The sequence below is a fragment of the Lynx canadensis genome, chromosome C1, assembly GCF_007474595.2.
Source record: "Lynx canadensis isolate LIC74 chromosome C1, mLynCan4.pri.v2, whole genome shotgun sequence".
Taxonomy (NCBI): Eukaryota; Metazoa; Chordata; class Mammalia; order Carnivora; family Felidae; genus Lynx; species Lynx canadensis.
Genome location: NC_044310.1, coordinates 168,533,655 through 168,558,497, shown reverse-complemented (window position 1 = coordinate 168,558,497; position 24,843 = coordinate 168,533,655). Strand labels below are relative to the sequence as shown.

General features: G+C 37.5%; 2 long non-coding RNA genes across 4 annotated transcripts in view; one reads left to right on the top strand and one right to left on the bottom strand.

The window, feature by feature from the left end:
* LOC116738279 overlaps positions 1 to 24,843 on the bottom strand; it is a 162,311-nt gene that overhangs the window by 118,831 nt on the left and 18,637 nt on the right. The gene's annotated exons all lie outside the window — the stretch shown is intronic.
* The window catches only part of LOC115520271, a 46,229-nt gene that overhangs the window by 14,107 nt on the left and 7,279 nt on the right, over positions 1 to 24,843 (top strand). Inside the window, exons 2-4 of one of the 3 annotated variants that reach the window (XR_003970742.2) lie at positions 13,494 to 13,691; positions 15,192 to 15,312; positions 20,556 to 21,029. This is a non-coding gene — a long non-coding RNA (uncharacterized LOC115520271). Of the gene's footprint in view, positions 1 to 13,493; positions 13,692 to 15,191; positions 15,924 to 20,555; positions 21,030 to 24,843 lie in introns of those variants that run through there. The other 2 variants (XR_003970741.2, XR_003970740.2) reach the window with 2 other exon arrangements.

Here is a 24,843-nt window from a genome sequence, read left to right as displayed (position 1 = left end):
GCCTTCATGGTGGAGCCTGCAGTAGACACTCTGAACACCATGGCTCAGGTGGGCTTCCCTGGTTTGCAATGATCTATGTATCCAGTCACATACTGATAGCAAGTAAAGCATCCTGACTCCAGAGGGAAAGACCAATGGAAGCTTTGTGCTTGGTGCTTCTTCTAGATTCTGCCCTATGTGCTTCTTTGGCTGATTTTAATCTGTATCTATTCCCCATAATAAGCTGTACCATAAGTTTTCAGTGAGTTCTTGGTGCCTTTCTAGTAAGTTATCAAACCTGAGGGAAACCCCTAAATTTGCAGTTGGTCCTGGAGTTGAGGGTAGTCTCTTATGGGAACGGTTTCCCCTAGCTTATATTGGACCAAAGTTCTCACAAAAGATAAAAGTTATAGCAAGCCAGAGAAGGAGAAAAGAAAATGGGAGGCACTGTTTATGGAGAATAAATGAAACATCCACTGACGACTTCTAAATAATTTAGTAGAAAACTGACAGGGGATAAAATTCTCTCTGAGTAGGCAATGGTGTGGCTGAAAATTTTTTCTTAAAACTATTGTTATGATTGTATTTTAACCCTTTATCTAGTATAGCCTGAGAAATACAGGATGCATTTTACTGTGAACATTCTATTTCCTGTCATGGCCAAATAAGCTCCTCTCAGGCAAACCCTTTTGTAGGTAGAACTACAAAACTCTACATAAAATGTAAAATAAAACTACTTGAAGACACTGGAGACTGAAAAAAAATAGGATTCAACACTTACTAAGTGTAGAGGATTCAAAACTTAAACTAAGGAAAGGGCATAATGTGCTTCCTATTTTTTTTTAAATGTTTGTGGGTTTGTTTTTTTTTTTTATGTTTATTTATGTTTGAGGGAGACAACATGAGCAGGGGAAGGTCAGAGAGAGAGAAACAGAGAGAGGGAATCCCAAGCAGGCTCTGAGCTGTCAGGGCAGAGGCTGATGCGGATCTTGAACTCATGAACCATGAGATCATGACCTAAGCTGAAATCAAGAGTCTGACACCCAACCAACTGAACCACTTACACACCCAGGTTTGTGGGTTTTTTAAACCCAAATGTAGGATGGTGCTATGAAGGGCACATATATGGGATGGCTAGAACTCAGATAGAAAGCCATGGTCTTATGACCTAAACCACAGGCAAAGTTTAGGACAATTACAACTGCTGGAAAATGGGGATGGATTAGGAGATAAAACCCTCATTTTGCACGGGGAACAACAATTAAAATGAGTGTCTACATCTCAGCAGAAACACTGGGAGCTAAAACACCAACAAACACCTCTCATGAGTTGAAAGGGAAAATAACTGGTCAACCTAGAATTCTATATCTAGTGAAAATGAAGTCGAGATATACATGCAGGGAGACGCATGCCAATGAAAACCGTGTAAGTACAGAATTATTTGCTGTTTTATCCCTGCTTTTTCATTCCTATAGAAAATGTGTTTCCTAACTTGCTTCAAAAACTCGAGATTTATAACTGTTCACATAAAGCACCCTCTACCCTCCACTCAGTATTATAATGTTTACCTGCTGGTTTACCCATTACATCAACATGTTTTTAAACTTTATGGGATTGGGGATATACCTTTTTATATCTTTTCAATGTCTTCCATGGTTATATCATTGCCTTTATGAATGTGAGACATGTCATGACCCTCAGCCATCAACAAGAAAGCTGACAATACCTCCCTTAAAGAGTAGGCCAAGAAAGCGTTTGGGATTACATCAATACTTTGAATGCCTTATGCAAAAGGATATCAGAATGTTGTTTACAGCAATATTAAAAAAATTAAACTGTTTGGCACTCAGATGTAAACATAGATCCTTAAATTTATATAAAGTGTTTTGAATTTCTCTGACAAAATAATCATGTAAACAGAGCATATTCAGATAAAATGATCCTAAATATGCCAGATGTCCTAGATGATAAACATCAATATAAACATTGCTGTATCCATTTTTTTCTTTCTGTTTCTTAAACCTACCAAGTTAAAGTGTTTCTTGGAGAAATCTGATACAGAGAGATTTTTGTTTTCTCTTTGCACGAATATTAATCTTTCATGAAACAAAATATTGAGTGTTGTTTATGTTTAGAATATTGGTTAAGACTCCTGAAGACTATTTTCCTTTCTTAAACATCTGGTTGTCAAACAAGAAATGTCAACAGACTTCCAAGTTTGAGAAGCCAAATAAGCAGAAATTTTTTCACAATGATGCTCGTTTCAGAGACTCTCCATTAGCCTTTCTGGTGGGAGTTCTGACGGGGGAATTGAGAAAGCCATGTGGAAAATTCTACTGTTAACTGCAAAGTTCTCAGCCAAATACAGTTCAGGGAGCTTTGACTTTGTGGCTTGGTTTTATACATCAACCTTCTCATGTTACATTCACTAGCCTTAACCCTGATATGAACTCTTGAAAACTGAAGAGTCATTTTAAATAAGCATTTTCCCACCACACAAAGTATTCTGTAAGAATTCTGCCATCACAAACCACACACTCCAATTGATGTGTTTGCAAATCTTCCCTCACATTGGTCATTTTCATTCTTCAAAGTCTCACTTGCCCTGAGTTATTCAAGAAATAACCACTCTCTTCTTGTGTGAGAACACCAAATTATTTTTTTCTCATTTTAGAATTTTTAAATCCACGCTCTGTGTTTGAAAGTCAAGTTATACGTTATAAAGTAATTCAGCGTGGTTACTGGAATTGTGACAATGCGAGTGAATATATGAATACTCGTAAAGCTGCGTCTTGCTTCTCTGAATGCCCCCTCTCTCCTTTTCTTTTCTACTGACAATGTATTTTATGCTTACCCAATACCAGCTATGCCAATAAGTTTTTGTATGCATTCCCTGACCTCATACTCACAATTGTAAGATGGTATTATTTTTCCCATTTGAAGTTGAAAAAAACAAAGCATATTTAACTTGTGTTAGTGAGTAAGGGGCAGACCTAAGATCTGAAACATCAAGTGGAGTAGATTCTATTACTTATGCTACACTGTTCTCCTATTGTCTCTCTTTTAATCAAATATATTTGAATTACGTGTATGTATGTCACAAAACTACATAACTATGTATGTTTACATAATTACACATTATAATTATACATTGTAAGTATATGGTTATTTTATATATTATACTTAAATAACATATAATGTATAATTATGTATGTTATAGTGTAAATAATATGAATATGTATTAGAAAATCATATAAAATATATCTAATTCGGGGTGCCTGGGTGGCTCAGTTGGTTGGGTGTCTGACTTCGGCTCAGATCATGATCTCACTGTTTGTGAGTTCAAGCCCCACATCAGGCTCTGTGCTGACAGCTCGGACCCTGGAGCCTGCTTCAGATTCTATGTCTCCCTCTCTCTCTGTTTGCCCCTGCTTGTGCTCTGTCTCTCAAAGATAAATAAAGATTTTTTAAAAATTTAAAAAATACAGGGGCGCCTGGGTGGCGCAGTCGGTTAAGCGTCCGACTTCAGCCAGGTCACGATCTTGCGGTCCGTGAGTTCGAGCCCCGCGTCGGGCTCTGGGCTGATGGCTCAGAGCCTGGAGCCTGTTTCCGATTCTGTGTCTCTCTCTCTCTCTGCCCCTCCCCCATTCATGCTCTGTCTCTCTCTGTCCCAAAAAATAAATAAATGTTGAAAAAAAAATTTAAAAAAAAAAATACATATATATATATCTAATTCATGGGGTGCCTGGGTGGCTCAGTTGGTTAAGCATCTGACTCTTTGTTTCAGCTCAGGTCATGATCTCACGGTTCGTGGGTTCGAGCCCTGCATCAGATGCTTGGAGCCTGTTTGGGATTCTCTCTCTCTCTCTCTGCCCCCACCCCACTCGTGCTCTCTCTCTCTCTCTCTCTCTCTCTCTCTCTCAAAATAAACTTTAAAAAATCATTTAAAAAATAATATATGTAATTCAATACATACATTATATATGCAATACGTATGTGATTATAGCATCAGGGTTCCAAAAAATTTGTAATCTATAAGTATAAAGTCATGAGAACCAAGGTGTTCTGCAGATATAACTGAACAGGAGTCAGTACGTTTTAGTCCTATCTCATACTTTGAAAACATCCCTGTTCCAGACCTTTATAGCTCTCAAATTATGATTGCCTCTTCACACAAGCCAGTCTAATAATGGCCCCATAAATTATGCCACTCTAAAAGAATTATGACTATTTCAGCCAGGAGTGGATGTGGCAATAGTTTTTGTTAAAGCAGCTTGTATTCATTACAATGAACAAGACTTTACTTGTAAAACTAGTCATTCTACTGAAGATCATGTGAAGCTATGGTTTGGTGACGTAGAAAGAAAATAACCTGCTGGCAAACGTGTTGCTGTTTTTCTTTATGTTGACAAAGATCTAACAGTATCCACCAGAAGAGTACATAGCAAATGAACATGTGTCTGCCATGATTAGTTGTTTCCTGTGCTATATTGGTTAAGTACTTTTAAAGTAACCCTAGATACATAATAAACACAGCTTGAATTTTCCTGTGCTTGTGTGGTAAAGATAAAGATTTAATAAATGGCCCTAACACTCATATTTTAGGCATTTGGTTTAGAAATAACAGCATACATTTCCTTTGTGGTCCCTTTAACTCATTTTCAATCTACATCAGTAGATTTGGGCTGGATAAACTTGTTTCTGCCAGATAAAAGTACATAGTCTAATGAAACATAATATTCAAATAAAGGAGACTGAAGGCTATTTTTTATTCAAGAACAAAATTTCAAAGGACTAAGATCAGCTTTAAATGATCATTTGTTTTTTTTATACGCATGCACCAGCGTGGATATCCACATATATGTCTCCATTTTCTGTGACAGCAAAGCAGATTTAAAATGTAAAACTGACAATTTGAAACTTTTATTGGATAAGCTGGTGCTTGGTTTTGTTTTTGCTTTTGTTTTTTGTTTTTTGTTGTTTTTTTTTTTTTTTTTTTTTTTGTGCTGAGATCTTAACTTGCCAAAAATAAGCTCTTTATCTTATCTTTACCATTTCTTAATAGTATGGTATATACAGCAATGATTTCAAACAGAAATATTTTCTACTTTGCTTTTTGGTAGAGCAGGCTATTTCACTGCACATAAAAGAAGTGATATGGGCAGCGTATAAAGGAGCTAAAACTAATGAGCTCTAGTATTTAAGAAAAAAAAAAGTGTGAAGCCAAGTTAGAAGTGGGTGAGAAAAATGTATACAAAGTAACTACAAGGGCAAGCCTGAAAAGTTATGCAGGCATTAGTTTACGAATAGGTGTGAATATAACTTAAAATGCTCGCAGAAAAAAAAAGTGTAAAACAGGGTGTAGAATAAATTAAGTGCATGTTTACAGCTGTGATGCTTAAAAAAAAAACAAAAAAACAAAAAAACACTCTCACCAACCAGACTAAGAATCATGGGGCCTTAAAGATACTGCCTGGTCAGAAATAATGTAATTTCCATAATGATACTAATAGTTGTCTTTGAAAGGCTATAAGACATCTATAAAGACATCTACGCTGGGTTACTGACTAAGGATAGCTTGGAGTTTCCAGCTGGGCAGTTTTGATACTCCTAGAAATCGGCTCTCTTTGACTTACAGTTGAACTACAAAGAATCTCACTATGCATTTCATTCCCAAGAGGTAGAAAGTGTGTCTGAGTGGGAAGACACAAATTAACTTGTCATCTGGAAGGAGTGTGGGACATAGAATTTTAAAAGATGGGTAAATACCTGAAATTTTTTAATGCTTTCTTTTCTTCAGTTTAGATTTGCCTTAATTTTTAAAGTAAGCCACAGTTAGACACATTTTCATATAGATTTTAGGTGTTTGCCTTGACATTCTTTTATTCCGTGTTAATTAAAACATTTATGATATGTGTTCTTTGTGAAATAAAGATCATGGGATTTGGAATCAGAAAGTCAGTTTAGTTCTGGCTAAACTTGAACAAATCATTTATCTTGCCTGAGTCTAAGTTTCTTGGGGCTATTAAAATCTTAAAAGCATTGAGTAAGTCAGTCAAATGATAATCACTATTTTTTTTAAAAACAGAGTAGGTACTAAGGTAGATGCTTTAAAATTATAATTCATTTAACCCTCATAATTCTCAAGGAAAGGATTATTCATTTCATTTTTCTGATGAGAACTAAAAGCATAAAGAGGTAACTAATCAGCCTCAGCTCACACAGGTGGTAGGTGTGGGAGCCACAAATTAAATCCAAGCCTGTGTTATCTCAAAGACCGTGTTCTTTTCATTATGGCACCTTATCCCCCCTAAAGGATATGACTGTATTTTATAAACTGAGAAGTTTATTCTATGTTATTCTAATTGAATGCAAGGTTAGTGATTAGGATTTTTATCACTTAATATAATCAGTTAACCCTTTGCTTCATATTTTGAGCATGTCATAATACACTGTAGCAATTTCTTCTTTCCACTTTCTATCCTGGTTGACATGTAAACGAAAGCTCAGGAAGAAACCTGTGACAGATATTTTCTCTCCCTTCTGGGCCCACAGCCAGACCACCTTTCCCAGCCTCCAATTCAGTTACAGCAGGCAATGTATTTAAAGTTCCAGGTGATGAACCATGGGCAGAAGTAATGTACAGAGCCTCTGGGGCTGGCCCAGAACACTTTCCATTTTTCTTTCTTCCCTTACCAGCTGTTTCAACGCCAAGGTCCCAGAAGGGGACTCCAAAGCCCTTGGGGATGGTAGAGCCATTAGACAAAAGGAATTATGTCCTTAAATAACTACATAAAATACAGCTTCTTCTACTCCCAGACCATGCCATCCACACTCTGCTCTAACTTGAGTAATCCACCTTTGCTGTCTTAAACCACTCAGATTTGGGAGTAATTCATTACATTCGTTAGTCTGCCCTGACTCATTTAAGAGCATACCTAAGAAATGGTTTATTGAACCTGACCTGTGGCCCATTTAGCTCAGGTGCCTGTCTCACCTTTGCACAGGGGTACATTACATAAGAATAATGAAGTAACAACGGCCGCTACAATTCTATAAAGTACCTACTATGTGCTAAGCTTATAGTTAAATGTTAAGTACAAGCCACTGACCTCAGCTTTACATATTTTATTAAATCTTCACCCTATGAGAAGGGCACTATTCATTATTTTCACTTTACAAGAAAAAAAAAAAAAGATTCTAATTCAGTTTAAGTCACTTGCTCAAACTCTAATACAATTCATTCTGACTCCTAAACTATAAGTCTGTATCCATTATACAGGAAGGTTTTGTTGTCCTGGATTCCTTAAATAATCTAACCACAATGTATCATTATAAATTTACCTAAACATTTAAGCAATGTATGTATAGTTTCAATTTGAACCACCAATATTTAGACCTTTCCAATCTTTACTAATTTCTTTACATGTCTTCGAGCTTTTTGCTTGGAGCTGTAAGAAGTGACCCCTCATTCTCTGCAATTCACTGGCTTTCCTGATGCAAAACCTCCAAAATATAGCTTATCATGTAGTTTTTGAAACTCCATTTTTAAAATAACTTCATAAAAGTATTTTGGTTGACCTCAAAGAGGTTTTCTACTAACTTCCAGGATTTCCTTTTTGGTCATGAAAGAACGTTGAGCCAATTTTTTTGAAAAAAAAAATCATCTATAAATTGTCCATTAGTTCTGAAATAAAGTTCTAATTATTCTCCGTAAAGACAGACTTACCCTTGTGTGTATCAAAGTTACTGGCCATTTTCTGCTCACTCTCAGAGCCTGCGGTTTTTTCTCCTCTCAGATTTTACTGGCCAGAAAAGACTGTATCATATATAAACTTGAACATTTCCCTCTGCCTTCTTTACTCCAATACTCAATAAAACAACATCACCGCCACTAATCTGCAATGGACACTAGTGGCAGTGCTTTATCTATGTGGTAAAATAACTGTTCGTCATTAGTCAGTTCTTGGTTTTTTTAAAGCCAGTTCCCAACCACTGATGTATGTGGAGGCTGTCTGCCACTTCCAGGGCTTGGTTTATACCTCTCTCACCCTCCACTCTGCCTATTGCCCCCACAGTCGCACAATTCCATGTCACGTCCCCAGGAATCCTTCCCTGAAACTGTCATCCCCTCCCCTACCTCGGGTTGGCTACACCGACTTTCCCTTGGATGTCATAATAACCTGCGCCCAACACCATCACTGCTTTTGCCCCGTTACGTTTTAATTATCTATGTACCTGTCTTCATCATTATACTGTTAGCTGGAGGGCAAAAACTTTGTCTTTTGTTTTTACATCTCAAGGTCCTAGCGGATGTTCCAGCACATAGCAACTGATATTTCGCAAATGAAAACGTTAAGTGTATTCACAGTAAGCTCATGTGACCACCCAAATTAAGTTCTGACAAACTTCACTGATATGCATGTCTGTGGACGCTGCTGCCTCAAATCTGGTCTTCCAGCCTTCTTTTTAACTGAGGACCTCTTTTAACTGTATAGGGTTTTTTGCGTTGTTTTTTTGTTTTTTGTTTTTTTCCATGGCTATAATCCTGCTTCTTTGAAGGTTTTTTGGTTTTTTTTTTTTGTTTTTTTTTTTTTTTTGGTACCTTATCAAACATTGTCTGGGTTTTTTCTTATTTTTTTCTCTCTACGTTCTCATACAGTATTTTGGTTACTTGGTAATGGAGTGGAGTGGTTGGCAAAAATTATACTACAACTTACGTGTTTTTTTTAATTATCCTTAACTAGTTGTACATGCTATGACATTTTGATAACAAACTATGACATAACCAACTTAACTTATTTCAAAGTATGTGCATCTGCACCCGTTTTGACCATCTGTAGATTCAAAATTAATATCGGTCTACACAGTAGCTTTACTGATTATTGGTTGCAGATTATGCTAGTCCATGGGTGTTTCAAATTTCTGCATTCTTGAAGCTGAGGGTTTCGTCAACTTCCTTTCCTCCACCTCAAATTTTCATAACAAATTTTGCTGCAGTTAGGACATACCAACAAATATACCTATGGGCAGAACATTTTGATTGTTTATAATGCAGCAGAGTAAAAAGGTACTTGATTTTATGATTAAAGGAAAGCTAAAAATGACTTCTTGTGACAGTTTTTAGCGTCTAAAACTTTTCACCTCCCAAAGCGCAAAGTAAAGACTGTGCATATGTTATGCTACAAGACACACAAAACTTACAAATAAACCAGGAAAAACTTTGCCTTGTACACATAGAGTAAGTCTATTTACTCTACAAAGAAACTGACAACAGTGACTTAAGGAAACATGGCTTGTTGGTACACTAGCAATACGCAAACATTAAAGTAAGACATAATGGATATCAAAATGTATTTCCAGTAAAACTTAAATGATTACATCGAGATGTTAATAGTATCTCTCTTTAAGTGGACGAAATACAGGCTTTTTTTTCTTCTTCTCGATTTTCTGGATTTTCCAGTTTTCCAAAATAAAGATCTGTTCAAATAGGAAAATTACTTCTGTTCCAAAAAAAGAAATAAACAAAGACAGTATCTCTGCCTTTCTATAGCTCACATTTCTAACCATAATCTCTACTAATTTGCAGGTTTTAATGTATTTTCATATTTAAAATGTCATTTGATCCACTCAAGAAAAGAGAGTCCTACAAATGAGAAAAATTAGGCTCAAAAATTAAGGAAACTTTCTTAAGATTGCCCAGCTAGCTATTAAGTGGCAGAGACACTTTTTAAACAAATTCTGATTATATCTTGAGTATTGACTATTTTGTTGAAAAAGGTAATCATAGACATGTGAAGAAGGTACAGGAGGGAGAGAGCCACAAACCTGGAGAACAGGAGGGGTTATCAGGAGGAAAACCAAGAGCTAACATTCACTCACTGTGGACCACATGCCCCACACTGAGTTAAAAGGGCGGCACAGAGAATGGCCTTTAATCTTCTATGAAGTACTTATTATTACCATCTCAGTTCTACAAAAAGGGAAACAGAAGTACAGAGAGGCCACGAAATTTGGTCAGTCACGGAGACGTAAGTGGCAGGGCCAGGATTCAAACCCACACATTCTGACGCATTCTGAGTCAACACATTCTGACTCCAGGGCTGCCCCATGCTAGCTAGTGGCATAAGCATAGAATCACCAAAAGACCTAGTCAAGTTTCAGGTTTCCTTGAAAGACCAGAATGATTAGCAATGAATCAGTTTTCAATCAGTTCAGCAACCTATGATCTTTTAAAACTCACCATTTAAAAAAATATTAGTTTTTGTTGCTTTTTAACAGATGAAGGGAAAGCAAAAGATTAAACAGCAAAATGTAACCGTGATTTAACAATCTTTTTAAAACCATGACTGTAGGGCACCTGAATGGCTCAGTCAGTTAAGCATCCGCCTGTGGCCAAGATCATGATCTCATGGTTCCTGATCTGGAGCTCCGCTTGGGATAAAACATGAGCCCCGCTTCTCTCTCTCTCTCTCTCTCTTTCTGCCCCTCGCTCACTTGTGCCCTCTCTCTCTCTCTCTCTCTCTCTCTCTCTCTCTCTCTCTCTCTCTCTCAAAAAAAAAAAAAGATTGTGGGAGAAAAAATGCTTTTATTGCATGAAAATACAAATCAACTGGTTGTATTAATCATGAAGCAGATTCAACAGCAGAATCGACACTAACAGAATAACCATCTGATTTTCAGGTTACAGCATCACTTCAACCTTCCCCGTTTACTAATAAAGCTAACATCCTGGCTTTGGTTTTCCTCTTGCTCAGAGCCCTAGCTGTCATCATTTTAAGTGGGAGAGCAAGGAAATGTGTATATGTGTCTGTGTGTATGTAACAAATATACATCGACAGAGAGAGACTTTTTAAGGGTCTTGACTTCTCATACTAAACTCACCAGTGGAGTATTTTACTTTGGACTTTACTAGACTTTGCTGAAAATAAATTTTCTGACCCATGACGCCTCCTGAGTCAAAAAATATTTTTTTTTTTAATCTTTGAGTTCTATAAAATTAGATTTGAATTTAACCACTTAGCCATTCCAGATTACAAGTCTGGTTTCCTCCTAGGTATAAACCCAATGAATATAAATCATTATCTATTGCAATCCCACTTGAACATGGTACACTTCATAAAACAAGCACAAGAAGAGTGCAGCTAGATTCTAACGCAAACGCTAAGTCTCAGGTTTATTTAATTTCCTTTAGACTTTCTACATGGAATTTAGTGAATCAATTATTAAATATTAGCGTCACTCCTGGCATTAGATAATCTACTAGCTTTCCTGACCTAAGTATTACCAATTCACTTCCTTTGTCTGCACTGATTTTCCAGAGAGAGAGAGAGACCCAAGATAAATTGCCTGGTACATTTTAAACTCTTTACCTTTAGACATTTCCTTTGCTGTTTTTTTTTTTTTTAATCCTTGCAAATTTAGACACGACAGAAAACTGTTATTTGCCTCATAATGGCCTCTTCAGTGTGTTTCACAGTCTTTTGTAGAGAATAATGACATAATGATAGTGTTCTCAGACCTATATTTTCTACTTGATAAACTAGCAATTATATGATTAAAGCATTTTTAGAAACTCACATTAAGTATATGATACCCTAGAAACCAGTCCATCATGTAATTACACAGTCAGGAGAGAAATAATTTACATAACTAAAAACCATCTGAAACAGTATTCAGGACCAATATGTGATTTTTCTAGCAGATTAAGTATTTCAAAAATATTAAATAATTTAATTATAATATACTTTTAATGTTAGGATTAAAAATTCTGAATTTTATAAACTGTATTTAAACTTTAAATTTTTGTACTTACTGAAAGGAAACTATGCGAAACTCTGCTGAAAACATGTGCTAATGTGCTGGGTACATTAGGACCAGCATAGAGAAACCTTATGATTTCTCTTCACAGAACACATACTTACAACAGAGAAGGTTCTGTTCTAAGCAGGCTATGCCTAGGTATTCAAGCTCTATGATGAACATCAACTTTGCCCCGGACTTTTCTTAGGTATAGCTTATAGGCAAATTTGATTAGATCTTTGTGATTTTTTTTTTTTGAACATCAGATTACTACACCTACATCGTGTTGAGTTGGAGGAGATATAAACATATTCGTACATATCATTTTCTTTAGAAAATAGGAAAGACACTTAATGGATGTCCAAGAGATTCAAACACCATACCATAACCAAAGGATATAAACACCATCCTTAAAACATCAAGATAATGTCTCTTTTCAGTTTTTTGCTCAGCTTCTGGAAGAACCAGTTACTTTGCTTTTCCCAAATTCACTGAGGAAAACTATAAAAAATTATAGAAGTATATCCTGAGGTCTAGCCCTTCAAAGGGATAATTTCATACACATAATCACAGCAGTGAGAACTACCTCAAAAAGTAAGCATGCGTTATTAAGTAAAAATAAGGGTGCCAAACACTGTGTATTAAGACACTGTGTGTTTAAGAAAAACAATGTATATTTATATATTTGCATGGGGTTATAAGCATAAAAAATTATTTCTGTGAATGTACACAAGAAACTTATACCTGGGTTACCTTGTTCATATCCATGGCGGGGAAGGATGTGTGTGAATTAAGCATGTAGGCAGGAAACCAAGCATGACTTTTCCTGTGTATTGTATACTTTATGATTTTCGAATCATTTGAATGCATTATGTACTCGAAAAATATGTCAATCTCGGGGCGCCTGGGTGGCGCAGTCGGTTAAGCGTCCGACTTCAGCCAGGTCACGATCTCGCGGTCCGTGAGTTCGAGCCCCGCGTCGGGCTCTGGGCTGATGGCTCAGAGCCTGGAGCCTGTTTCCGATTCTGTGTCTCCCTCTCTCTCTGCCCCTCCGCCGTTCATGCTCTGTCTCTCTCTGTCCCAAAAAATAAATAAATGTTGAAAAAAAAAAAAATTTAAAAAAAAAAAAAAAGAAAAATATGTCAATCTTAAAAAAAAAAAAAGAAAAGAAAAAGGAAAAGAATGCAAGGGGTCTTGATCCGTGTGTGGAGATAAGAAATATAGACCAAGTATGTTCTTAACTATGATACCAAATGAGTTTTAAGAGCAAAAAACAGCAAAATTAGATGCCTCTTGTTACTAGTTTATTCCACCACCACTACCAGCCCTCAATGAGGTTGGCTTTTATGTTTTCTAACTCAAAAAGAGTTAATGTTAACATTTTGTGTTAATAATGATAGCAATAGAATCAGACCACCACAAGGCATTTGGGTATCCATATCTGATGATCAGCAAAATCGTAAATACCCTTGACAGTTTCTGAGAGATATGATGAGGAAATCAGCCATGGCCAACAACTAATTGCCACCATCATATATAAAGCTTACCTTGACCCTCAGTAATGTAATCAGGATATCCATTCTCAAAGCCTCTGCTATCTAAAGCACTATAAAGGGGTGGAGATAAAAACAAAGATAGCGAGGAAGTACATAAATACCATCACAACATCCCTGATCTGACCAAACTTATGTGCTGTTATCTGTTTTTTCCAGATCTACACTTCCTGAAACATTCGCTTTACAACTGAGTAACCATCCCCTCTGATATTAGGAAACAAGAAAAAAAGAATTGTTAATTTGTCAGTCCTGTGTAAAGAATAATAATGATGGAGATACCATCTGACATTGGCATAAAGCTTCACAGAACTATCGCTTACAGCACCTCATGGCCCCATCATCTCTGGGAATTAGGTAGGCTTGGCATCATTAACTGTACTTGGGGGGGGGGAGGTGGGGGGGAGGGGAGAGCCTATTTCAAGGCTAGCAAGTGGCAGGCCTAGGACACATCCCAGGTCTTCTGAGCTCATGTTCATTGCCATTATATGCTGTGTGTCTTCTCAGCATCTGGGTTTTCTCCTTCCCCAAAGAGCAAAGGCTTGCCACAGTTGTGGACAGTTTGATACATAATAAAGTTTACCGCTCCATTGAGGAAGGAGGCCAACAACATGCTGTTGTCTAGGTCTCTAGTGAAATTTCTTTATAAAGATCAAAACTGTTAAAAAGGAACTGCAGTATTTTGCAAAATGAAACAAACATCGATTGCAACATTTGAGCTTTCAACTGGGACTTAAGAACATCGTGTCCTGTAATTTGGATTTTAGATAACCAATTGTAACTACTGATACAACTCCTGGCTGACCTTGTCAGTTTACATCTAGGGATGCATGAATGGAAAAAATATTGAATTGTTTCTTTATTCTATTTCTGCCTGCTCGTAAAAATCCCATCTTCCTAGCCACAATGGGAGGCAATGTGGTAGCATAGCAATATAATACACTACAGAAATGAATCAAAACTTGATGGGAAATCTAAATCACATTATACTTTGGGCTATTCAAATAAGAAAAAAACAACCTTGAAGAAGTCTGTTCTGAGTTTATTTGCACTGCCCTTTGGTATATGCTGGTAGAATTTCATTGCACCCTCTAAGGTCTTCAATGTAAACCTTTAGAGGTCTTGAGTTCAGGCAGGCTACACTGTTGTCACTAATTTCTTGTGCTAATGTTATACTGAAGAAATTTTTAATCATTTGGTATAAACAGAGCAAGATAAAAAAGAAAGCTTTTCAAAACTAGACTTTCAGAAAATTAAAGACAATAATTATGACATTAAAAAATGTCACCATTTGTGCCTTGATAATATGACCTATCACAAAAATGCCATTTTAATTGTTTTACCATATATTTAAACATTTTGTGTTGTTTTTCCCAGTAGGGCCAAGCTTAGTTTAAGACTATTTTTAAAAATTTTTTTAATGTTTATTAATTTCAAGTGAGAGAAAGCACCAGTGGGAGAGGGTCAGAAAGAGAGGGAGACACAGAATCCGAAGCAGACTCCAGGCTCTGAGCTGTCAGCACAGAGCCCAACACAGGACTCAAACTCACTAACTGTGAGATCATGACCTGGGCCGAAGTCGGACGCTCAACTGACTGAGCCACCCAGATGCCCCGAGACCATTTTTTTTTACTAGAAATCATGATACTACTGAGCTCTAAGGAAAACGCTATCCATCACACTTCTGTTGCAGTCATAAAATAATTACTAACGCTTACATATAAAGTATATATAACGTAAATATGTGTATGTGTATAACTTGACAGGTAAACTTTTTAAATAAAAAATGAAACACTTTAGTTTTTCTCTTTTCCATAAAACAAATCACGTCTAATGAATTTCACTTAAATTTTACAGATAGATGAAACAAAAGAGAACACAACCCAGCAAAGAATTTCAGTGTATGTTGAACAGCACTCAGGTCCTGTTGATAAAGACACCTATCACAGGAGCAGATAATCCTGGGATTTGGGGGCAGGTACGTGAAAGGCTCTATGATAACGCTGCTGGTGGGTGCTCTTGGGGTCAGAAGATGTGGATGCCAGCCCTGACCTCTCCCGACCTAGCCATCCACTCTACGCTTGAGAGTTGAATTCTCACCTTCACATCTTTACAATGGAGATCCCCATTCCTGTTTTAGGTGGTATTTGGGAAAATTAAATTCAGCATCTAAATGAAAATGCCTAATATACTGTAAAATGCCACATAAATGTAAGATAGCACTATGACTAATAATACCTGAATTTTAATGCGAAAGACCATGCTAAGATTGTAGCGTACAAATTCAAACAATACAAAACGTTGTAAAAGTGAGTAGCAAGAATAAAATAGGCTATCATTTTAATTTTTATTTCATATGTTTTTAAAAATACAATACAGATGCTATTTATACTGGGGGAGCAGCAAAACATCTGTACCTATTCTTAAAGATTCATTTACATCTCCTACTCCTGCTTCTCAGGCAAAACACAAAATGTTCATCTCCTACTTGCTAGACGGAACACATAGATGTTAATAGCATTATTTTTTTTTAATGTTTATTTATTTTTGAGAGAGCAAGAGAGAGAGCACAAGCAGGGGAAGGGCAGAGAGAGAGGGAGAGAGAGATAAGGAGGGAGGGAGAGAGGGAGACACAGAATCTGAAGCAGGCTACAGGCTCTCAGGTGTCAGCACAGAGCCCAAAGCGGGGCTCGAACTCACAAACCATGAGATCATGACCTGAGCCACAGTCATAGGCTTAACCGACTGAGCCACCCAGATGCCGCAATAATGTTACATTTAATAAGGCAGTATGGGAGCTGGGGTCTTGAATCTTACAAACCTCTCAAAGTCCGCTAATTTTGTGAGCGTGGGTACATAATGTGTTTCTGTTTCTTCAGTTACGAAAAGCAGTTAACAGTCGTACCAACGCCTCAGAAGACTTAGGGATATAAATGATCAAAGGTTTAGAGCTTAGCACACTGTCTGCCACATAGTAAGAACTAAAACATGTCTGCTGTTTCAATATGATTATATATTTCCTCATATGGGCATTTCAGACATGCCGACCACTTTCCAAATTCTATTTATAAACACCAAGGAGATAGGAATGCAACCCAGATTCACTTTCTTTCATGAGTTGGGGCACTTGCCCTATAAAGTCCATTCAGATGAAATTTAAGTGATCTTGCTTTCAAGTGTAGCTAGTGAACTTGATAACCAAGATCAACTCACCAAAAAAAGTTCTAACACACTCTAATAGCTTAACAACTGTATTTTCTAATCTTTAAATTTTTTTTTAATGTTTATTTATTTTTGAGACAGAGAGAGACAGAGCATGAACAGGGGAGGGGCAGAGAGAGAGGGAGACACAGAATCTGAAACAGGCTCCAGGCTCTGAGCTGTCAGCACAGAGCCGATGCGGGGCTCGAACTCACGGACCGTGAGATCATGACCTGAGCCAAAGTCGGACACTTAACCGACCGAGCCACCCAGGCGCCCCTGTATTTTCTAATCTTAAATGATTACAGTAGACTTAGTAAAGTTTTTTTTTTTCAAATTCTTGTCTTGTAGTTTTTATTTCTTCATTTTTTTTTTAATATTTATTTTTGAGAGCAAGAGAGACAGAGCATGAGCAGGGGAGGGGCAGAGAGAGAGGGAGACACAGAATCTGAAGCAGGCTCCAGGCTCTGAGCTGTCAGCAGAGAGCCCGACATAGAGCTCAAAACCACAAGATCATGACCTGAGCCGAAGTCGAACACTCGACTGACTGAGCCACCCAGGTGCCCCCCCTTCACTTATTTAAAAAAAAAAAAAAAAGGTATTTACGGAGCCCCCTATGACATTCTAGGTATTGTATTTGGTGGTGGGATACAAAGTCAAGCAAAAATACCTCTGCTTTCCTATTTTATCAACGTTTATTTATTTTTGGGACAGAGAGAGACAGAGCATGAACGGGGGAGGGGCAGAGAGAGAGGGAGACACAGAATCGGAAACAGGCTCCAGGCTCCGAGCCATCAGCCCAGAGCCCTATGCGGGGCTCGAACTCACGGACCGCGAGATCGTGACCTGGCTGAAGTCGGACGCTTAACCGACTGCGCCACCCAGGCGCCCCTGCTTTCCTATTTTAAGAAAGATTGACATGGGGCCCCTGGATGGCTCAGTCAGTTGTGCGTCTGACTTTTGATTTTAGCTCAGGTCGTGATCTCACAGTTCCATGAGTCTGAACCCCACAACAGGCCCTGTGCCCTGGCCAGTGTAGAGCCTCCTTGGGATTCTCTCTCTCTCCCAATCTCTCTGCCCCTCCCTTGCTCGTGCTCTCACACTCTCAAAATAAACATTTTTTTTAAAAGATGGATATTAATCACAATCACTCCACAAAATGAATATAAAATTACAACTGTAAAAACTACTATACAGGAGGAAAATCTAGCCCTAATGGGAGTAGGTCATTAAAAGGAAATGAACAAATTATGTCAATGGGGAAAGCTTCCCTGAGGAAGTGAAAATTGAGTTAATATCTGAAGAAAGAGTGGACTTAACAGGATAAGAAGTGTAGAAGTGTAAGCTACTGTGTTACAAGATTTACGATCTGGGTACTGGTAGGAAGGAACTTGGCCCCTTTCGGGCCTAAGGGAAGGCCAGTGAGACTGGACCCCAGAGAAGCAGCAGCCGGGAGGGCATCGATGAGGCTGGTGGACTGAGCCACGCCCTGAAAGCATGGGTAAGACTGTTTTCTTATCCTACCCGCAAAGGAAAACCACTGAAGAATGTTAAGCCTGGGTACGTGAGTGGTTTTGAGAAGAGGAAGAGGTTGACAGGATCCAATATGAATTATGTGTATAATCAGTTTAGCGGGGGTCAGAGTGGTTGTGGAGAAAACAGTTAGGTGACTGCTGCTGGCGTTCAAGAAAGAGAATGTGAAAGCTTAGATTAGGGCAGTTGGGCTGGATGTGCTTATAAGTGATAGAGCAAGAGCTTGGTTTTCCATAACGCATGTATTCTTCTCTTTGATTGCACAGGCCTGTTTTTCATGTAAAGACATTTTTCTCTTGAAACATTCTCTTGAAAGGCTAATGGTGGGTATGCCATTTAGAAATGCCAATTTCTAAATAATCAGAACCACCTCCCTTTGGTGAAAGCCTTGCCCTGTATTTCGGTAAAACATGGACTGAGAATGAACCAAAAGAAATAAGGTCCATTGAAATACTCTTTTTAGTGTGAAAATGCCACTGATTAGCAATCACTTAGGAAAAATTAGATCAAAGAGCAGTAATATCTTTGAAATGAAGCCGAAAGACAGAAAAACACATCCCAGAAAGGAAAAGAGTCAGAGGAAACAGACTCTACTAACAGTAGTAATTCTAAAATAACCAATGGCATCATCTTTAGAATCTCCCCCAAAGACTAGCTGCTGCCTTCGCAAAAGTACCTCCCATATTTTGGCCACTAATCAACCGTACCTAATACATAAAAGTGACACACAATAGTCAAGACACCTTATAGTACCACACACCAACTGAATGCAGAAATACACACACATACACACACACAGCACTGAAATGAAGCCCACACATATCAAAGGATTAAGCAGAAAAGCAAAAAGGATAGCACAAAACATACCTTCATTTTGCAAACCAGACACACAGAAGCATCCATTACAATTGCCTCTAAGACAAATTGTATCTCTCAACTGAGAGGGAGAAAAAAAAATGAAATCGTTGGCAGCCTAGTTCTCCCTGAGTAGAAGTGAGGCATTAATTTAGATCATTGTGCACATTGAAAAGTTATTGCACTGCAGGGATTTCCAATTACATAATGCAGACTCGGAACTCTGTTTGGGTGTCACTTGGCTGCCAGCATCCATGGGTGAGCTGTGTAACACTCCTCTGTCATGTAGCTCATGTGAGAAAAGAATTCTGCAGTTCCAAGAAATGGCACTCATCTTGGAGACCTTCCCAGTTACACAAAAGAACATAATTTCCACATTATCCCCAGGCATACTGTCTAGGATGATAACTCTATGAGAGCTTTATGTGTAAATTATACACACAGTTCTACTAACGAAAGGCATGCAGACTGCCTTTTGGTGGTGGCAGGGCCAAGATGCAAAACCAATTTGTTTTTCAATTTTTTAAAAATGACACCTGAGCTCTCTAATAATCAAGCGAGACCGTGAGGGTTAGGTGGTAGATAGGGTAATTGCAGCATGGTTATGTAACAGATCAGAACTAGAGCTGACAAGCAATGTCGAAAGTGCAGACCTAACAACCACCTCGTAGCTGGCTTATTTCAGTACTTCAGATTTAAGTCCTTCAAACTTTTAATTTCATACTAATCTCAATTTTTCATCAGGAACTGCACTCTTGCATTCTGGTTTAATTTTTCTGAAAAAAATGGAATGAAAGCACACTTACGAAAAGAAGAGGCCGGAAGTTAAAAAAAAATAAAAAGATGGATATTTTCATATTTATCGTCTATTTGGTGACAAAATTCCACATGTAGTACACAGTGTGTGCCAGACATGAGATAAACCGGAAGACGAGACCGTGTTCTTTTCCTCTAGCACCTCACACCTCCCTTTCTAAGAAGTCCAAAATATGAAAGCTTCTGTGTACTGCTTATCAGTACCATTTGGAGGACTTACTTTCTTGTACTAAATTCAATCATTTTAAACCAAATGAAGAACAGAGATTAGAAAAGTGAGGCAGGCTTAAGAACACTGAGCATTTGTTGAGAATTTACTATATATATGTAAGCTTTGCACATATTTAAACCTACTGACGGTCTTGCCATTAGATCATTATGTTCGTCATTTTAAAGATGGGGACACTGAAGTTTACACGAGTTAGAACACAAGATCCCAGATCTAAGAAGTGTAGTGTGAATTCAAACCAACGTGATCTGATTCCACAGTGCTCTTTTAAGTAGGTGACACACAATGTTACATTAGTTTCAGGTCTGCAACATAGTGATTCGGCAAGTTTGTATGTAATGTTGTGTTCACAAGTGTAGCTACCATCTGTCATCATACAACACTATTACAATACCCCTGGCAGTTCTCAAGTTTTGTTTGTTTAAGTTCATTGCTTGATGTGGGAACTTTTTTCCCATCCATTCTCCCTTTTATCTTATCTAGAAGAACTTACGGAGGAAATTAACCAAGCGTTTTTCTGGGTTATTTCATTATTGTTGAATACATAACCATGCTGCTCTCTCAAACTATTCTTCTCTTGCTTTCAGGCTAAAATTAATTTACTCAGCACCTGTCATCTGCCAAGCACTGGGTTATATGCTTTATGAGTAAAGATATGGTCCTTGCCCTATACTTACAGGAAAATCAGAATTAAGGTAATAAAAAAAGATCTAGTAAGTGATATGGTAAAAAGAGTGCAGGGTGCTAAGGAAGCAATGGCCAGCAGGGGGCTCAGGTGAGGCTACCTGTAAGAACTGGCATTGGAACTGTTGCCTGAAGCTTGAGGAGTACCTGGACCAGGTTCAATCTTTATGTCTCCCACCTTGACCTATCTCCCAGAATGTGGCTTTTCTCCATACTGCTCAACTAAATTCGCATTCTCATTGGCCTCCAACCATCACCTAATTTTCCAACAGAAACTAAACAGCTAAACTCTCCTGAACTCTTCTCCCTTTTTTATTTTTTTATTATTTATTATTTTTATTTTATATCTAGCATTTGCCTTTATTTTTAGTCTTTCATTCAACATAATTATTTTTTAATATTTCTTTTTTTAATTTTTTTTTTAATTTACATCAAAATTGGTTAGCATATAGGGCAACAATGATTTCAGGAGTAGATTCCTTAGTGCCCCTTATCCATTTAGCCCATCCTCCCTCCCACAACCCCTCCAGTAACCCTCAATTTGTTCTCCATATTTAAGAGTCTCTTATGTTTTGTCCCCCTCCCTGTTTTTATATTATTTTTGCTTCCCTTCCCTTATGTTCATCTGTTCTGTGTCTTAAAGTCCTCATATGAGTGAAGTCATATGATATTTGTCTTTCTCTGACTAATTTCGCTTAGCATAATACCCTCCAGTTCCATCCACATAGTTGCAAATGGCAAGATTTCATTCTTTTTGATTTCCAAGTAATACTCCATTATATATATGTACATCTTTTTTATCCATTCATCCATCAATGGACATTTGGGCTCTTTCCATACTTTGACTATTGTTGATAGTGCTGCTGTAAACATTGGGGTGCATGTGCCCCTTTGAAACAGCATACCTGTATCCCTTGGATAAATACCTAGTAGTGCAATTGCTGGGTTATAGGGTAGTTTTATTTCTAATTTTTTGAGGAACCTCCATACTGTTTTCCAGAGTGGCTGCACCAGCTTGCATTCCCACCAGCAGTGCAAAAGAGATACTCTTTCTCCGCATCCTCACCAATATCTGCTGCTGCCTGAGTTGTTAAGTTAGCCATTCTGACAGGTGTGAGGTGGTATCTCGTTGTGGTTTTGATTTGTATTTCCCTGATGATGAGTGATGTGGAGCATTTTTTCATGTGTCGGTTGGCCATCTGGATGTCTTCTTGGGAGAAGTGTCTATTCATGTCTTTTGCCCATTTCTTCACTGGATGATTTGTTTTTTGGGTGTTGAGTTTGATAAGTTCTTTATATATTTGGGATACTAACCCTTTATCTGATATGTCATTTGCAAATATCTTCTCCCATTCTGTTGGTTGCCTTTTAGTTTTGCTGATTGTTTCCTTCTCTGTGCAGAAGCTTTTTATTTTGATGAGGTCCCAGTAGTTCATCTTTGCTTTGGTTTCCCTTGCCTCTGGAGACATGTTGAGTAAGAAGTTGCTGCGGGCAAGATCAAAGAGGTTTTTGCCTGCTTTCTCCTTGAGGATTTTGATGGCTTCCTGTCTTACATTGAGGTCTTTCATCCATTTTGAGTTTATTTTTTGTGTATGGTGTAAGAAAGTGGTCCAGGTTCATTCTTCTGCATGTCGCTGTCCAGTTTTCCCAGCACCACTTGCTGAAGAGATGGTCTTTATTCCATTGGATATTCCTTCCTGCTTTGTCAGGATTAGATTAGTTGTCAAGATTAGTTGCTATATGTTTGTAGGTCCATTTCTGAGTTCTCTATTCTGTTCCATTGATCTGATGTATGTTTTTGTGCCATCTTCTCCCTTTTTTAAATACCTGATTTAAACTAATTCCTCACCTTTTTTTGTTGATTTTCCATTGCATATATGATATTCTTATATATTTATATATAAAACATGTAATGTGGTATATTAAATTATGTACTATATATGACATTAATAAAAAAATTATAAATTCAGTTAAAATATTTAAAATTGTGTCCCTATCTTAAAAAATATTCTGTTATAGGAATCATTTTTGTATTATATGTGGAATTAACATACGTTAAGATTCTTTTGAAAAGCAAATAGATTACCTATGCTTGGAAATAACAACAAAAAATTACAAAGAATAATAAATACGTATTCATACCCAAAATGCCATTGATCCCCAGATCTTCCTTTTGATTTATCAAGGGACAGAGATATTAGTTTTTTGGATTGGAGCCAGAAGGAAGAGTGGCATTTTTTTCACAATTTCTAAAATTGAGAGAAATGTTACTGTCTCTTCAGATAATAGACTTCATGTAGAAACGCCTATGGCTTTCCAACAGCCCTACCATTCAAAAGTATCCAAAACATGAGTGAAACTCTATACTGAATGGGATAAATCAACAACATCTTTATTTTGTCACAAAGATGAAAACCCAAGTATTTCACGAAGTTAGTTGAAAACAGACTTTGAAGCTGGGAATGAATAAATGTATCTGTAGGAGATTACATTTACTGAATTTACTATGGAAAATGTAATCATATGATTGACAGGAGTTAAAATTGCATCAGCTTCCTAAATTTGTCACCTTTGTAGAGTAAAAGAGAACACTCAGAATTAAGAATGTTAACAGTTCATTAAAAGGTCATGGATAGGTCTATTTTTAGCACTTTGAGGAACCCCCATACTGTTCTCTAGAGTGACTGCACCAGTTTGCATTCCTGCCAGCAATGCAAGAGGATTCCCCTTTCTCTGCAGCCTCGCCAACACCTGTGGTGTTTCTTGTGTTGTTAATTTTAGCCAATCTGACAGATGTGAGGTACTATCTTATCATGGTTTTGATTTGTATTTCCCTGATGATGAGTGATGTTGAACATCTTTTCATGCATCTGTCAGCTGTCCATTGACTGATGAATGGATAAAGAAGATGTAAGATGTATGTGTGTGTCTGTACACACACACACACACACACACACACACACAATGGAATATCACTCAGCCAACAAAAAAGAATGAAATCCTGCCATTTGCAATAATGTGGGTGGAGCTAGAATATATTACGGTAAGCAAAATAAGTCTATCAGAGAAAGAGAAATATCATATGATTTCATGCATATGTAGAATTTAAGAAAAAAACAGATGAACAGGATGAAAGGGAGGAGAGAAGAAAGAGAAACAAACCATGAAAGACTCTTAACATTAGAGAACTGAGGGTTCATGGAGGGAAGTGGGTGGGAGATGGGTGATGTGTATTAAGGTGGGCACTTGTGATGTGCACTGGGTATTACAGGTAAGTGATGAATCACTGACTTCTACTTCTGAAATCAATACTGCACGTATATTAGTTAATTTTAATTTAAATTTTTTAAAAGATCATAGAATATATTCTATATATGAATAAATTTTGTCTTTCTCTCCTTGCCTCCTTCTCTCCTAGTAAGGTAGGAGTTGATGAGGGAGTGATAAGACTGTAATGGCCCAGCATGACACATGGTACTGTGGTATTAGAGCCCAAAAGGGATTAGGAAGTTGATTAGAAAGAGGGAGAGATGGTGGGCAGAAGCCTGGAGCATAGTTGGAACCTGAGCAGGATAAGGAAGGTACCTATTTAGGAAGCAGTGGTACTGAGGCATGGAGGTGGGAAGTTTTACATACAGGGGAGGTCATATTAGTATAGGGAACCTATACTCACTATACATATGATTTCTTTATGGAAAGGGAAAACACTGAAATGAACTTCATGGTATTGGATCAGAATTGTAGTATCAGTGTAAATTCAAGGTTTTCATTACTCATTAACAGATATAAAAATACAAAATAAGTGTAAATTTATGTATGCATATATTCCCTAACACTGTCTACCAGGAGAACCTGGGAGCATTGACACTCCAGCAACAATAAACACATCTAACACCCAGATGATGGTTTCTAAATACCATCCTTTAAAAAAAGAAACAGAGACACTTGGAGAAAAAGCCAGGGCAGAAAAAGTACAGCCATGTGCCTTCTTGTGCCAGAAGGTAAGAAACTCCTCAGTGAATTAAGGAACATGCTAAAAATACACAGAAGCCAGAATAAACTCCCACTGGCAAATCTGGGACAAAATAAGCATCAAAATAAGTAATGATATTAGCAAATGATAAGTCATTGGATAAAACACGAATCCATGAATTCATACTAATAAAAATAAATAAGTGATTAAATGGGGAG